At 45.8% G+C, this 14,422-nt stretch overlaps 1 protein-coding gene across 2 annotated transcripts in view; it reads left to right on the plus strand.

The window, feature by feature from the left end:
* NRBP1 (nuclear receptor binding protein 1) overlaps positions 1-14,422 on the plus strand; it is a 138,712-nt gene that overhangs the window by 52,985 nt on the left and 71,305 nt on the right. The gene's annotated exons all lie outside the window — the stretch shown is intronic.

A 14,422-nucleotide genomic window follows, 5' to 3' on the forward strand; every position in this document is an offset into this window, starting at 1 on the left:
CTCTTATTACTGTATCCCGGCCTGTGCTGTTATACAATGATTGCTGCCCGTAGTGATGTATATATAACATATGTACAGACGTACCACACTGATCCATAACCCGTATATTGGCTGGGCTCTTATTACTGTATCCCAGCCTGTGCTGTTATACAATGATTGCTGCCCGTAGTGATGTATATATGACATATGTACAGACGTACCACGCTGATCCTCAGCCCGTATATTGGCTGGGCTCTTATTACTGTATCCCGGCCTGTGCTGTTATACAATGATTGCTGCCCGTAGTGATGTATATATAACATATGTACAGACGTACCACACTGATCCATAACCCGTATATTGGCTGGGCTCTTATTACTGTATCCCAGCCTGTGCTGTTATACAATGATTGCTGCCCGTAGTGATGTATATATGACATATGTACAGACGTACCACGCTGATCCTCAGCCCGTATATTGGCTGGGCTCTTATTACTGTATCCCGGCCTGTGCTGTTATACAATGATTGCTGCCCGTAGTGATGTATATATAACATATGTACAGACGTACCACACTGATCCATAACCCGTATATTGGCTGGGCTCTTATTACTGTATCCCAGCCTGTGCTGTTATACAATGATTGCTGCCCGTAGTGATGTATATATGACATATGTACAGACGTACCACGCTGATCCTCAGCCCGTATATTGGCTGGGCTCTTATTACTGTATCCCGGCCTGTGCTGTTATACAATGATTGCTGCCCGTAGTAATGTGTATATGACATATGTACAGACATACCACACTGATCCTCAACCCGTATATTGGCTGGGCTCTTATTACTGTATCCCGGCCTGTGCTGTTATACAATGATTGCTGCCCGTAGTGATGTATATATGACATATGTACAGACGTATCGCCGCTGATCCTCAGCCCGTATATAGGCTGGGCTCTCTCATTACTGTATCCCGGCCTGTGCTATTATACAATGATTGCTGCCCGTAGTGATGTATATATGACATATGTACAGACGTACCACGCTGATCCTCAGCCCGTATATTATCTGGGCTCTCATGTGTGGAATTATTTCCATCCAAATCCAGACAACCTTTGCCAAGCCATTTGTAACTGTTGCCATGTAACAGTGAGTAGAGGTAAGGACCTTAACCATCTAGGAACCTCCTCCCTGTTACGTTACTTGCACTGCATTCATCATATTGGAAAGGGTATTTCAAATTCTGAAACTTTGGGGATAAAAACTGAACAACAATCAGTCCAGTGTCACCTAGCTGCTCCCTTCTCTCTGGATCCAAGCACCTGCAATCTCCACCACCAACACCTGCATCATCATCAACAACCTCATTCGTGATCAGAAGTAGTCCTGCATCCAATATCATAAGGACCGACTCCTCTCCTATCCGTTGTTCCTCAGAAGGATCCTTGAGTGCTATGCCTGCTGCTTTCAGTGGATCTTCATCCCAGAAGGGGACCAGGAGGAAGACTACTTTTAGTAGTTCAACCAACTAACTGTCAAACAATCCTTTGCATTTGTGAGCAAGTATGACAGCAAACACCCAGTTGCACAGTGGATTACTGACACCTTAACAGCTATGCTGGTATTAGATTTGCATCCAGTATCCGCCTTTAATGCAGTGGGTCCCCACTAACATGTCCCTTCTAGATTCCACTTCTCTAGAATAGCAAATCGCAATTTGTACAAGGACATTAAGAAAAACCTTATTAATGTCCTCCTGAAATGTCATTGTACCCACTGTCCACTTAACCACAGATTTGTGGACAAGTGGGACAGGGCAAACTAAAGATTACATGACTGTGACAGGCAATTGGGTAGGTGTATTGCCTCCAACAGTGCAAACAGCAGCATCTAACAAATGCCAGCTCACTCAGAGGCAGCTACTCTGTGTATCACCGGTTTCACTAAGAGGCTGAGAACCTCTTAGAGAAACTCAGGGAAATCATTGCAAAACGGGTTACCCCACTTGGAATCTCTTAGGGATTTGTGATTTCTGACAATGCCAACAATATTGTGCGAGCATTACATGTGGGCGAATTCGAACACACCCATGTTTTGTTCACACAATTAATTTGGTGGTGCAACATTTTTTTTTAAAATGACGGGCGTACAGGAGATGCTCTCTGTGGCCCTTAAGATTTCTGGACATTTTTGACATTCAGCAACAGTATGTCGAAGATTGCAGAAACAGCAAGAACTGTTGAATTTGCCCTGCCATCAGCTGAAGCAAGAGGTAGTAACTAGGTGGAATTCTACCCTTTATATGCTGCAGCGGATGGAGGAGCAGAAAAAGACTATCCAAGGCTACACTACTGCCTATGACATAGGGAGAGGAGCGTGAATGCACCTTAGTCAAGCTCAGTGGAGAATAATTTCTGTGTTGTGCAAGGTTCTTAAACCCTTTGAACTTGCCACATGTGAAGTTAGTTCAGACACTGCCAGCTTGAGTCAGGTTATTCCCCTAATCAGACTTTTGCAAAAGCAGCTGGAGAAACTGAAGGAGGAGCTGAAACTGAGTGATTTCGCTAGGTTTGTTGGACTGGTAGATCAAGCCCTTCACTCCCTTCGCCAGGATCCAAGGGTCGTCAATCTCTTGAAATCGGATCACTGTATTTTGGCGACCATACTTGATCCTAGGTTTAAGTCATACCATGTATCTTTCTTTTCGACGGACATAAATCTGAAAAGATGCAAAGAGCTGGTGGTGAAAAAATTGTCAGCACAAGCGGAATGTGACACGGCAGCATCTCCTCCTTCAGTTTCTACAGCTGCCAGGAAAAACCTAAATTTTCCTAAGAGACCCACTGCTGGTGGTGGTGATGCAGATCAGTCAGCAAAACCTAATGACATCCGGTTGGGTCTGAAAGAACTGCCTACAATGAGTGACATGTCTAACGTGACTTTGTCTGATACGGTCACCATTCAGAGAATGGTAGATGACTATTTTAGGGATAGCATCCATATAGGCATGTCAGACAGTCCCTTTCACTACTGGCAGGAAAAAGAGGCAATTTGGAGTCCCTTACACAAACTGGCTTTGCTGTACTTATGTTGCCCACCCTCCAATGTGTACTCTGAAAGAGTTTTCAGCGCAGCCGGGAATCTTGTCAGTGATCGGCGTAGGAGGTTACTTCCCCAAAATGTGGAAAAGGTGTTCATCAAAATGAATTACAAATTCGACAAGGATGACCTTTACCAGCAATTAAGTAAAAAAAAAAACTACAGAAGTGCCTGTAATGGTGGATTCCAGCGGGGACGAATTAATATTATGTGAAGAAGAAGAGGATGCAAACACTGATGGGGATGACTATGACAACATCGAATGTATTGTAAGGCCAGTTTGTGTATGGGATCATTGCAACCAATGTCCACAGCGCAGTGGAAGCTTGTTTTGTGGGGGTCCTAACTAACCAATCATTTCAGCCACAAGTGGCAATCCCTGTCGCTGAAGTGATTGGTTTGTTATACTGTGAATGTCCTGTTTCATATATACAACATAAGGGTGGGTGTAAGGGCACAAGGACAATTCCATCTTGCACCTTTTTCCTTTCCATTATGTGCTGGTTGGGGTATTGCTGCCTGACATTTTAATTTTATGGTTTATGAATGTCCAGAAATTGTAATTGCCACAGACAGCATCTCCTGCATGCCCCTTTCATTTTTATTAAAGAGAATTCAGAACCAATTGCTGCTTGTGTCAACCCGGCGGCACAAGTCACACAACAGTGACATTCAGCCATGGGTTGTCAGCCCTTAATGGTGCTACATGGCCCAAAGGCCGCATCCTGCTTCACGGCCCAAAGGCCACCTGTCGTCACTACTCACCAGCCCTGTAATGGCCGCAACTTGCCAAGCGTTCCAGGCCTCAAGGCTGTTGCAGAACTGGTTCCTTCCTAATAATAGCTCTGTATTCCACTACTACTCAGCCCGGAGGCTGCATCAACAATTAACTATCAACTATAATTTCTTACTTCAGCCAGGGGCTGCACTAATTATCAAGTATCAATTCTTCAATCCTCAAGGAGTACCCCAGCCATCATCTTTGCACATTCCTCAACTCTAATTATCACTCAGTTTTTGAGCCAGCCAGCTGGATGCAACCTTTTGGCCCTTAACTAGATGAAAAAAAATCAATATTTTGAGCTGTGAGGTGGTCAAAATTGACTGGAAACCAGTGGACATAAATGTTATAGAGGTTAATAATACTGTAGAAACAAAAATGATGATTTTAGCCGTTTTTATGATTTTTTGTTTAAGAAAAAAAATCAAGATCCAAAACCGAAAAACAAAACACGGATGTGAGCAGTATACCAGGTGTAGGGGAATCACCAGTCTGTCCTGAGTGACTTAGGGACTGATGCACAGTGAGCAGTATACCAGGTGTAGGGGAAGCACCAGTCTGTCCTGAGTGACTTAGGGACTGATGCACAGTGAGCAGTATACCAGGTGTAGGGGAAGCACCAGTCTGTCCTGAGTGACTTAGGGACTGATGCACAGTGAGCAGTATACCAGGTGTAGGGGAAGCACCAGTCTGTCCTGAGTGACTTAGGGACTGATGCACAGTGAGCAGTATACCAGGTGTAGGGGAAGCACCAGTCTGTCCTGAGTGACTTAGGGACTGATGCACAGTGAGCAGTATACCAGGTGTAGGGGAAGCACCAGTCTGTCCTGAGTGACTTAGGGACTGATGCACAGTGAGTACTATGCTTGTTACAGGGGAGCGAACACTAGTCTGTTTCTGTTCGCTAATAGCAAAGGCATTTTTCACAGGTAAAACAAAAACATAGCTGTAAGTGTATGTGACCTATACTGGTGTGACCCAGGGCGAGCTGCTGCTGCGGAGCCTTGCGTATACTAAGATGCTTTTTCCTCAGCATATATGAAAATATAATACCCGATTTTGCTTTGACCACCCAAAGTAACTGTCAGTATCCCTTTTGTGGAAGCCTGTCATGCTGACATCGGTGTGAGAATACTGGTAGTCCTTTCTGTGGAGCCTCTCCCTGTTGTTGAGGCTGTCATGCTGACACCGGTGTGAGAATACTGGTAGTCCTCTCTGTGGAGCCTGTCATGCTGACATCGGTGTGAGAATACTGGTAGTCCTCTCTGTGGAGCCTCTCCCTGTTGTGGAGGCTGTCATGCTGACATTGGTGTGAGAATACTGGTAGTCCTCTCTGTGGAGCCTCTCCCTGTTGTTGAGGCTGTCATGCTGACATCGGTGTGAGAATACTGGTAGTCCTCTCTGTGGAGCCTCTCCCTGTTGTGGAACCTGTCATGCTGACATCGGTGTGAGAATACTGGTAGTCCTCTCTGTGGTGCCTCTCCCTGTTGTGGAGCCTGTCATGCTGACATCGGTGTGAGAATACTGGTAGTCCTCTCTGTGGAGCCTCTCCCTGTTGTGGAACCTGTCATGCTGACATCGGTGTGAGAATACTGGTAGTCCTCTCTGTGGAGCCTCTCCCTGTTGTGGAAGCTGTCATGCTGACATCGGTGTGAGAATACTGGTAGTCCTCTCTGTGGAGCCTGTCATGCTGACATCGGTGTGAGAATACTGGTAGTCCTCTCAGTGGAGCCTCTCCCTGTTGTGGAAGCTGTCATGCTGACATCGGTGTGAGAATACTGGTAGTCCTCTCTGTGGAGCCTCTCCCTGTTGTGGAAGCTGTCATGCTGACATCGGTGTGAGAATACTGGTAGTCCTCTCTGTGGAGCCTCTCCCTGTTGTGGAAGCTGTCATGCTGACATTGGTGTGAGAATACTGGTAGTCCTCTCTGTGGAGCCTCTCCCTGTTGTGGAAGCTGTCATGCTGACATCGGTGTGAGAATACTGGTAGTCCTCTCTGTGGGGAGACTCCCTGTTGTGGAGCCTGTCATGCTGACATCGGTGTGAGAATACTGGTAGTCCTCTCTGTGGAGCCTCTCCCTGTTGTGGAAGCTGTCATGCTGACATCGGTGTGAGAATACTGGTAGTGCTCTCTGTGGAGCCTCTCCCTGTTGTGGAAGCTGTCATGCTGACATCGGTGTAAGAATACTGGTAGTCCTCTCTGTGGAGCCTCTCCCTGTTGTGGAGGCTGTCATGCTGACATCGGTGTGAGAATACTGGTAGTCCTCTCTGTGGAGCCTCTCCCTGTTGGTGTGAGAGTACTGGCGACATCGGTGTGAGAATACTGGTAGTCCTCTCTGTGGAGCCTCTCCCTGTTGTTGAGGCTGTCATGCTGACATCGGTGTGAGAATACTGGTAGTCCTCTCTGTGGGGAGACTCCCTGTTGTGGAGCCTGTCATGCTGACATCGGTGTGAGAATACTGGTAGTCCTCTCTGTGGAGCCTCTCCCTGTTGTCCCTGCTGAAGGCCTCAGGGTCACAATATGAACTGCATTAATCATTGCATCTCTTGGGTCCATGTGGTGATTGGTGGCTAGCTCCTGCTTTGTTCTGGACTATCTGAAATGCAAGCCCCTATCACAATTACCCCACATGTGGCTGGCACATCATTGTCCTTGCAGGGTAAATGATTTCCTTTTTTTTACATTTTACACATAATCTTTAGATAGCTCTGACTATTTGCACAACACAGAACATATTTGAGTGAAATATGTCCCACAGTAATTTCAGTTTATATGGATTCACCTCCTAGAGTTCCTGAGCTATTATGCTGCAGGCTATGTTTAAGTCTAAAGAAGACAAAGCAATTTTAGGTGGCCAGTGGCCTGTAATGCACATATTCTTGAAGATGTTGTCAAGACTTTAACATCTTTATCATTTGAAGACTGCTGTCTGGAGCGCAGGGATAGAGCTGAGCAGCTTTGTGGCTATCTGCTATAAATATGACAGTAGGAAGGTTGAAGTTAGTCCCACCTGATTATAGAGGTTGGAGTTAGTACCTTAAATGGAAGTTTGGAGCTAGTCCCACCTGAGAAGGAAGGATGGAGCTAGTCCTACCTGAGAAGGGAGGATGGAGTTGGTCCCACCTGAGAAGGGTTGTTGGAGCTAGTCCCACCTGAGAAGGATTGTTGGAGCTAGTCCCACCTGAGAAGGAAGGATGGAGCTAGTCCCACCTGAGAAGGAAGGATGGAGCTAGTCCTACCTGAGAAGGGAGGATGGAGTTGGCCCCACCTGAGAAGGGTTGTTGGAGCTAGTCCCACCTGAGAAGGATTGTTGGAGCTAGTCCTACCTGAGAAGGATTGTTGGAGCTAGTCCCACCTGAGAAGGAAGGATGGAGCTAGTCCCACCTGAGAAGGAAGGATGGAGCTAGTCCCACCTGAGAAGGAAGGATGGAGCTAGTCCCACCTGAGAAGGAAGGATGGAGCTAGTCCCACCTGAGAAGGAAGGATGGAGCTAGTCCCACCTGAGAAGGAAGGATGGAGCTAGTCCCACCTGAGAAGGAAGGATGGAGCTAGTCCCACCTGAGAAGGAAGGATGGAGCTAGTCCCACCTGAGAAGCAAGGTTGAAGTTGGTCTCACCTGAGATGGAATGTTGGAGAAGTGGGCGGTTGGTCACTGTTAAAAGATATGGATACATACAGGAGATGAAGAAAAGTGGGCAGTTTGCATGTTCCTTGATTTATCTGCCCCTCCAGAGGTAGCATGCCATCCCTACAATGAGGAATTGTCCAGGTCACTGTTTTTCAGTATCTTTATGGCTACACTTTCCGACTGTCCAGCTGGAGCTGTGTTCTGATTGACTTTTTCTTTCTGTTGCTTAAGTTCCTTCTCTATGAACTATGGTAGTGTCCAGGTGATAATACAGTTACTTCTGTAGACAGTAGATTTCTACAGTGGTGGCCAAAATTGCGGACACTTTTTGAAATTAGAATGTTTTTCAACTTCGAATGCTTAGAAAAACTGTTACACTTCCCGCAGAGCAAGGATTCATATATCAAATGAAAGGAAATTTAATGCTGAATTCAACACAATAAACAGAGGTCAAATATTTGCATTACAAGGGAAGTTATGCAGTGAAAACAACACTTAGGGTGAAAATCCCTGTGTACTTATGATGTTACTGTCCTATCAGTATTTTGTTGGGTAACCTTTATTTTTCAAGACAGCAGCACAGCGGCGTGTCATTGAGCCAACCAGTGTTTAGAGCTCTTCCTTCTTTATCATGTGGTGCCATGAGACAATTATAGCCTCAATTAATTGATTTTTATTGGATGGAAGCCTCATATGTACCAGTTTTTTCAAACGGAACCACAAATGTTCTATGGGGTTCAGGTCTGGGCTGTTTCCTGGCCATCCCAGCACCTGTATGTCATTCTCCGTGAACCACTGTTTGCATGTCCGTGCAGTGTGGCAGGGAACTGAATCCTTATGGGGAAAAAAATGGGGCATTATCTGGAAAAAGATCCCTGATAGAAGGTAGAAGTTTTGGTTGTAGGATGGTGTCAATGTTCTTTTTGCTGTTCAGTGTGCCATCTATGACATAAAGGTGGCCTACAGCATCTGCTGTCATACAGGCCCAGATCATAACACTTGTAGGATGGTATCAGTGTGCCATCTATGCCATAAAGGCGGCCTACAGCATCTGCTGTCATACATGCCCAGATCATAACACTTGTAGGATTCTTTGTTGTTGCTTGAATGCAATCTGGATGTACCTCTTCCCCGATGCGACGTCTCTCTTCTCCTATCACTACCAAATATTGATATCTTAGTTTCATCACTCCATATCACTTGTTTCCACTGACCTTCTGTCCATGCAGTGTGTTCTTTTGCCCACTGTATTCGTTTCTGCCGCTGCTTTTTATTCAGCAATGGCTTTCTTCGGGGAATCCTACTGTGACCGGATGCCCTTCGTCTAGGACGGCCCTGGTCATGGGTTAGCTCTTTTGGAATCCCAATCCCCGTCAGTGACTGCCTGTCACTGACTCTGCCCACTGCGCCATGGGCGTGTAACGATGCTGCCACCACCAAACTCTATCATCTGCGTTTGCAACCGCTTACTAGGTACACTCAGGCTCCTACCGCCAGCGCCTGGAACCGCTTCTGCTGCGTATGCGTCGACTTACTGCGGACACACCTCCTGTTTGGTGTCGGCTGTTCCCACCTGATCCCTCGCAATGGACCAGGTCTGCACGGTAGGTGGCAGAGGGCTTGAACTTGGAGACGCTGAGCTCTCACCCAGAACAGCAGTAGAACGGAATAGTGTTTTGGCGCAATTCTGTTGGTCGCAGGATTGAGGCAATTGAAGTAAAGGCAAACGGTGTTTTATTGCTCAATGTCTTAAAGAAGACTCAATCTTCCGAATGAAGGGGTACATTACATTGCATACAGGAGTCTTATCAGCAGTTCTTCTCCACAAAGGATTTTCAGAGATGTACACATACAGGGCTCACAGTCCCCTTTTTATATCATTTTTACACACAATATCACGGGGGTAAATCCACCCTGGGTTCGACTCAACCAATCAGGCTGTCTCACATAATATAATTTAACAAAATATTACATTTCTAAGGAAATAGTAAATGACATTCATCCTTCCCAATGGAAGTATCAATCAGTTTGGCATTCCCAACCTTAAAACATTCAGTGACATCCAAAAGGTTCTGAACAACAAACAAATTGTCTTTTCAAAGGAAGTTCTGTAACTGAAGGGTTTGGCTATATGACACCATTCACACCTTCACACAGAGACCTTCCAGCCAGAGATCACTGACCACAACAGGTCTTCCTATTCATCAGACCTCCTGGTAGTTTCTGCAGACACAGAGGCTGGTCATGTCATATTCAGGCATATATTCAAGAAGTGCATTTTCTCTACAAAATATACATTTAAACCATATAGTGCATAGCCTATTAAACCTATGTTGCTTCATGCACTAATGCATTGCAGATCAGCTGCAGTGCATTACAGCAATACATCTATACTTTAATACAGTTTATTATAAACCATGTGCAGTGTGCTTTTACACTGTGTCCTCACTGGGACCTTAACTGTTTCATCGCTGGTCGCAGTGACTCTTAGCATGCAGCCACACTCTACCTACACTCCCCCAGTGCAGCGACACTCTACCTACACTCCCCCAGTGCAGCCACACTCTACCCACACTCCCCCAGTGCAGCCACACTCCCCCAGTGCAGCCACACTCCCCCAGTGCAGCCACACTCCCCCAGTGCAGCCACACTCTACCCACACTCCCCCAGTGCAGCCACACTCTACCCACACTCCCCCAGTGCAGCCACACTCTACCCACACTCCCCCAGTGCAGCATGCCCAGGCCGCGGCATATAAAACATTAAAAGCTCACTTATTAACACTCAGCACCTAGCGCAGAGTACACATTTACAATGGGCTCCTGGCGCCTTTTGTCCTTTTAAAAATGGCGCAACGGCATGAGGGTTAATCCCCTCAATGCCTTGGCAGCCATTTTAATCACGTGTGGTCTCCGCCTTTTAGGCCAACCTCCGTTAGTCTTCTCCGTTCCGTTCTTGCATTGACAAAAACACCAGGTGCACTCAGGTCACTGCTAATGGCCGCAGATGACATCATCTGTCCCTGACACAAATTCGTTTTATTCTCCTATCATCAGCAGCTGTTGTGCACTGTTTCCGGCCTTTTCCTTCTGTGCTTTGTATAGATTGTGTTTCCTGATGGCGTAAACAAAACTTTCGTACTCCTGATGTCACATTCCCACCTACTTATCTCACAATTGCTGCATAGGAAAGACCTTTTCATGTAACACCACAATCCTGGATCTCTTCCTGGCTGACCAGTCCCCACTTTGCCTGGACGACATTGTTGTATTTATTTCTTACACCGTCGTTGGCACTAAACAACACACACAACATCCGACCGTAATCGCACTTCAGTAACCAACTTTATTCTGCAAAATGAAACAGCCAATCTGACCTTTCCCACCTTTGTACATGACCTTGCATCTGCTCATAAACCACAGCTGATTGGTCCTCAGAACGACAATTCCGATTGGCTGGTAGTAGCGGTCACTACAATCCGCTTCTTGAATCTCACGTATCTGTGCTTCTTTGTCTGACTGAAAGTAGCATAACTTCCCTTGTAATGCAAATATGTGACCTCTGCTTATGGTGTTGTATTCAGCATTAAATTTCCTTTCATTTGATACATGAATCATTGCACTGCCTGACGTGTAACAGCTTTTATGAGCATTCAGAGTTGAAGAACATTCAAATTTCAAAATGTGTCCGTAATTTTGGCCACCAGTGTACATTAAACAGGACCTGCCAACAGGAGAAATACTCCCAAATATACGTGCAGCACAGGACACATTGAGCAACCAGTATGGTCAGCATGGGCAGTGCTCTGCCTAGTCCTGTAATTCACCACTCTCTGAGCGAGCTGTCTTCTGCTCTCCACTGATATAGAGCTGTGCATAGTCAGAGAGCCTACATGCTGGTCACCTCTAATGGTCAAACATCGGGGTAGATAGGACGATTGTCTGAGAAGATAGCTCCTGATCTCAGATCCTGTAATTCACCACTCTGAGCGAGCTGTCTTCTGCTCTCCACTGATATAGAGCTGTGCATAGTCGGAGAGCCTACATGCTGGTCACCTCTAATGGTCAAACATCGGGGTAGATAGGACGATTGTCTGAGAAGATAGCTCCTGATCTCAGATCCTGTAATTCACCACTCTCTGAGCGAGCTGTCTTCTGCTCTCCACTGATATAGAGCTGTGCATAGTCAGAGAGCCTAAATGCTGGTCACCTCTAATGGGCAAACATCGGGGTAGATAGGACGATTGTCTGAGAAGATAGCTCCTGATCTCAGATCCTATAGTGCAGAACTAGTAGCGGTTACTTTGTCACTCAGGGCACAGCATAGATTTCATCTTTCTATCTACGTTTCCTTTCCTGGAGTACTGGTTGGACTTTGCATCCTTAACCTCTGCTTTAGAAGTAACAGCGGGGGTGTCCCACTGATGCCTCTCAGGGGCGCCCTCTTTTTCTGATAACTTATATGGACCCGCATTAAATGGCTTTGAGGATGTTTTTGGAGTTTGCTTGTTTTTATTTGACCTGCGACCATGTGGCAGTAACATGCATTTCACCCTCTTCTCATGAATATTTGACAACGTTCATCTAAGACAAAGGGTGTTTTAAACCGTACGACTTCCAACATATGGTTTATCTTACAGTCCGTGCCTTGCAGATATTTACTATTCATAATGGTGTTTTTCTCTGTAATTCATACATTTCTTATAGCACGAACCCCAATTTATCAACATGCGACCTTCAGCTGTCCCTCCCTGTTATATTCTATAATATAGTCCCACATAGTAGTATTGCATTGTCATATGTATCTTTACAGTGTTATACCAGAATAGTAGAAACCTTTTTTTTCCTTTTTGGTTTTTATTTTTGAAAAACAGGGTTCTGAATAAGAAATCTCAGCTCAGTATCTGCCTATGCTTAGTGAATTAATGACCTCTGAGTACCGGCCTACGCTTACCTCAGCTAATTAATAATCTCTTAGTACCGGCCTACACTTACCTCCGCTAATTAATAACCTCTTAGTACCGGCCTACACTTACCTCAGCTAATTAATAACCTCTTAGTACCGGCCTACACTTACCTCAGCTAATTAATAACCTCTTAGTACCGGCCTACACTTACCTCAGCTAATTAATAACCTCTTAGTACCGGCCTACACTTACCTCAGCTAATTAATGACCTCTGAGTACCGGCCTACACTTACCTCAGCTAATTAATGACCTGCAAGTATCTGCCTACACTTACATCAACTAATTAATGACCTGTGAGTATCGGCCTACGCTTACCTCAGCTAATTAATGACCTGTCAGTATCGGCCTATGCTTACCTCAACTAATTAATGACCTGTGAGTACTGGTCTATACTTACCTCAGCTAATTAATGACCTGTGAGTACTGGTCTATACTTACCTCAGCTAATTAATGACCTGTGAGTACCGGCCTACACTTACCTCAGCTAATTAATAACCTCTTAGTACCGGCCTACACTTACCTCCGCTAATTAATAACCTCTTAGTACCGGTCTAGACTTACCTCAGCTAATTAATGACCTGTGAGTACCGGCCTACGCTTACCTCAGCTAATTAATGACCTGTGAGTACTGGCCTACGCTTACCTCAGCTAATTAATGACCTGTGAGTATCGGCCTACGCTTACCTCAGCTAATTAATGACATGTGAGTATCGGCCTACGCTTACCTCAGCTAATTTTGTTCTCATATCTGTGTATACAGTGTTATACCAGAATAGTAGAAACCTATTTTTCCTTTTTGTTTTTTTATCTGTGAAAAACAGGGTTCTGAATAAGAAATTTCAGATTAGTATCTGCCTATGCTTCACTAATACCTCATTTCCACCCAAAACCTAGGTCCGACCCTGTTTACACTGCACCATCGATCTGAGTTATTCTCAGGTCAGCCCCGTTCACACTGAACCCGCGTCTGCACTGCTAAACTTGTGAGGTCATAAAAAGTGGGAGGTGACTGCTCCACAACCACCAATCAGCTCATTTTAGGCATGACCCAGGTCTGATGACCCGGGTTGCACCATTTACACTGCACCATTACCCAGGTTCATCCTGGGTCCGACCCTGGTAGCTACCTGGGTTGAATTGCCAGGTCACTTGACCCAGGTTATTTATTAGGGACCCTTTTACACTGAACTGCGACCCAGGTAGACCCAGCAAAAACCCAGGTTTTTGCTCTGGTGTAAAAGGGGTATTAGTGAATTAATGACCTCTGAGTACCGGCCTACACTTACCTCAACTAATTCATGCCCTCTTATTAGCGGCTTACACTTACCTTAGCTAATTAATGACCTCTGACTACCGGCCTGCACTCACCTGATTAATGGCCTCTGAGTACTACATACACTCACCTGACTAATGACCTCTGACTACCGCCTTACTCTCACCTGACTAATGGCCTCTGTGTACGGCCTTACACTCACCTGACTAATGGCCTCTGACTACTGCCTTGCACTCACCTGACTGATGGCCTCTGTGTACGGCCTTACTCTCACCTAACTAATGACCTTTGCGTACACTCACCTGACTAATGGCCTCTGTGTACGGCCTTACACTCACCTGACTAATGGCCTCTGTGTACGGCCTTGCACTCACCTGACTAATGGCCTCTGTGTACGGCCTTACTCTCACCTGACTAATGACCTCTGAGTACTGCCTTGCACTCACCTGACTAATGACCTCTGAGTACTCTCACCTGACTAATGACCTCTGTGTACGGCCTTACTCTCACCTGACTAATGGCCTCTGACTACCGCCTTACTCTCACCTGACTAATGACGTCTGACCACCGCCTTACTCTCACCTGACTAATGACCTCTGACTACCGCCTTACACTCACCTGACTAATGGCCTCTGTGTATGGCCTTACACTCACCTGACTAATGACCCCTGACTACTGCCTTACACTCACCTGACTAATGG

This window comes from Taudactylus pleione, unplaced genomic scaffold (genome assembly GCF_031769625.1).
Source record: "Taudactylus pleione unplaced genomic scaffold, aTauple2 ptg002560l, whole genome shotgun sequence".
Classification (NCBI taxonomy): domain Eukaryota; kingdom Metazoa; phylum Chordata; class Amphibia; order Anura; family Myobatrachidae; genus Taudactylus; species Taudactylus pleione.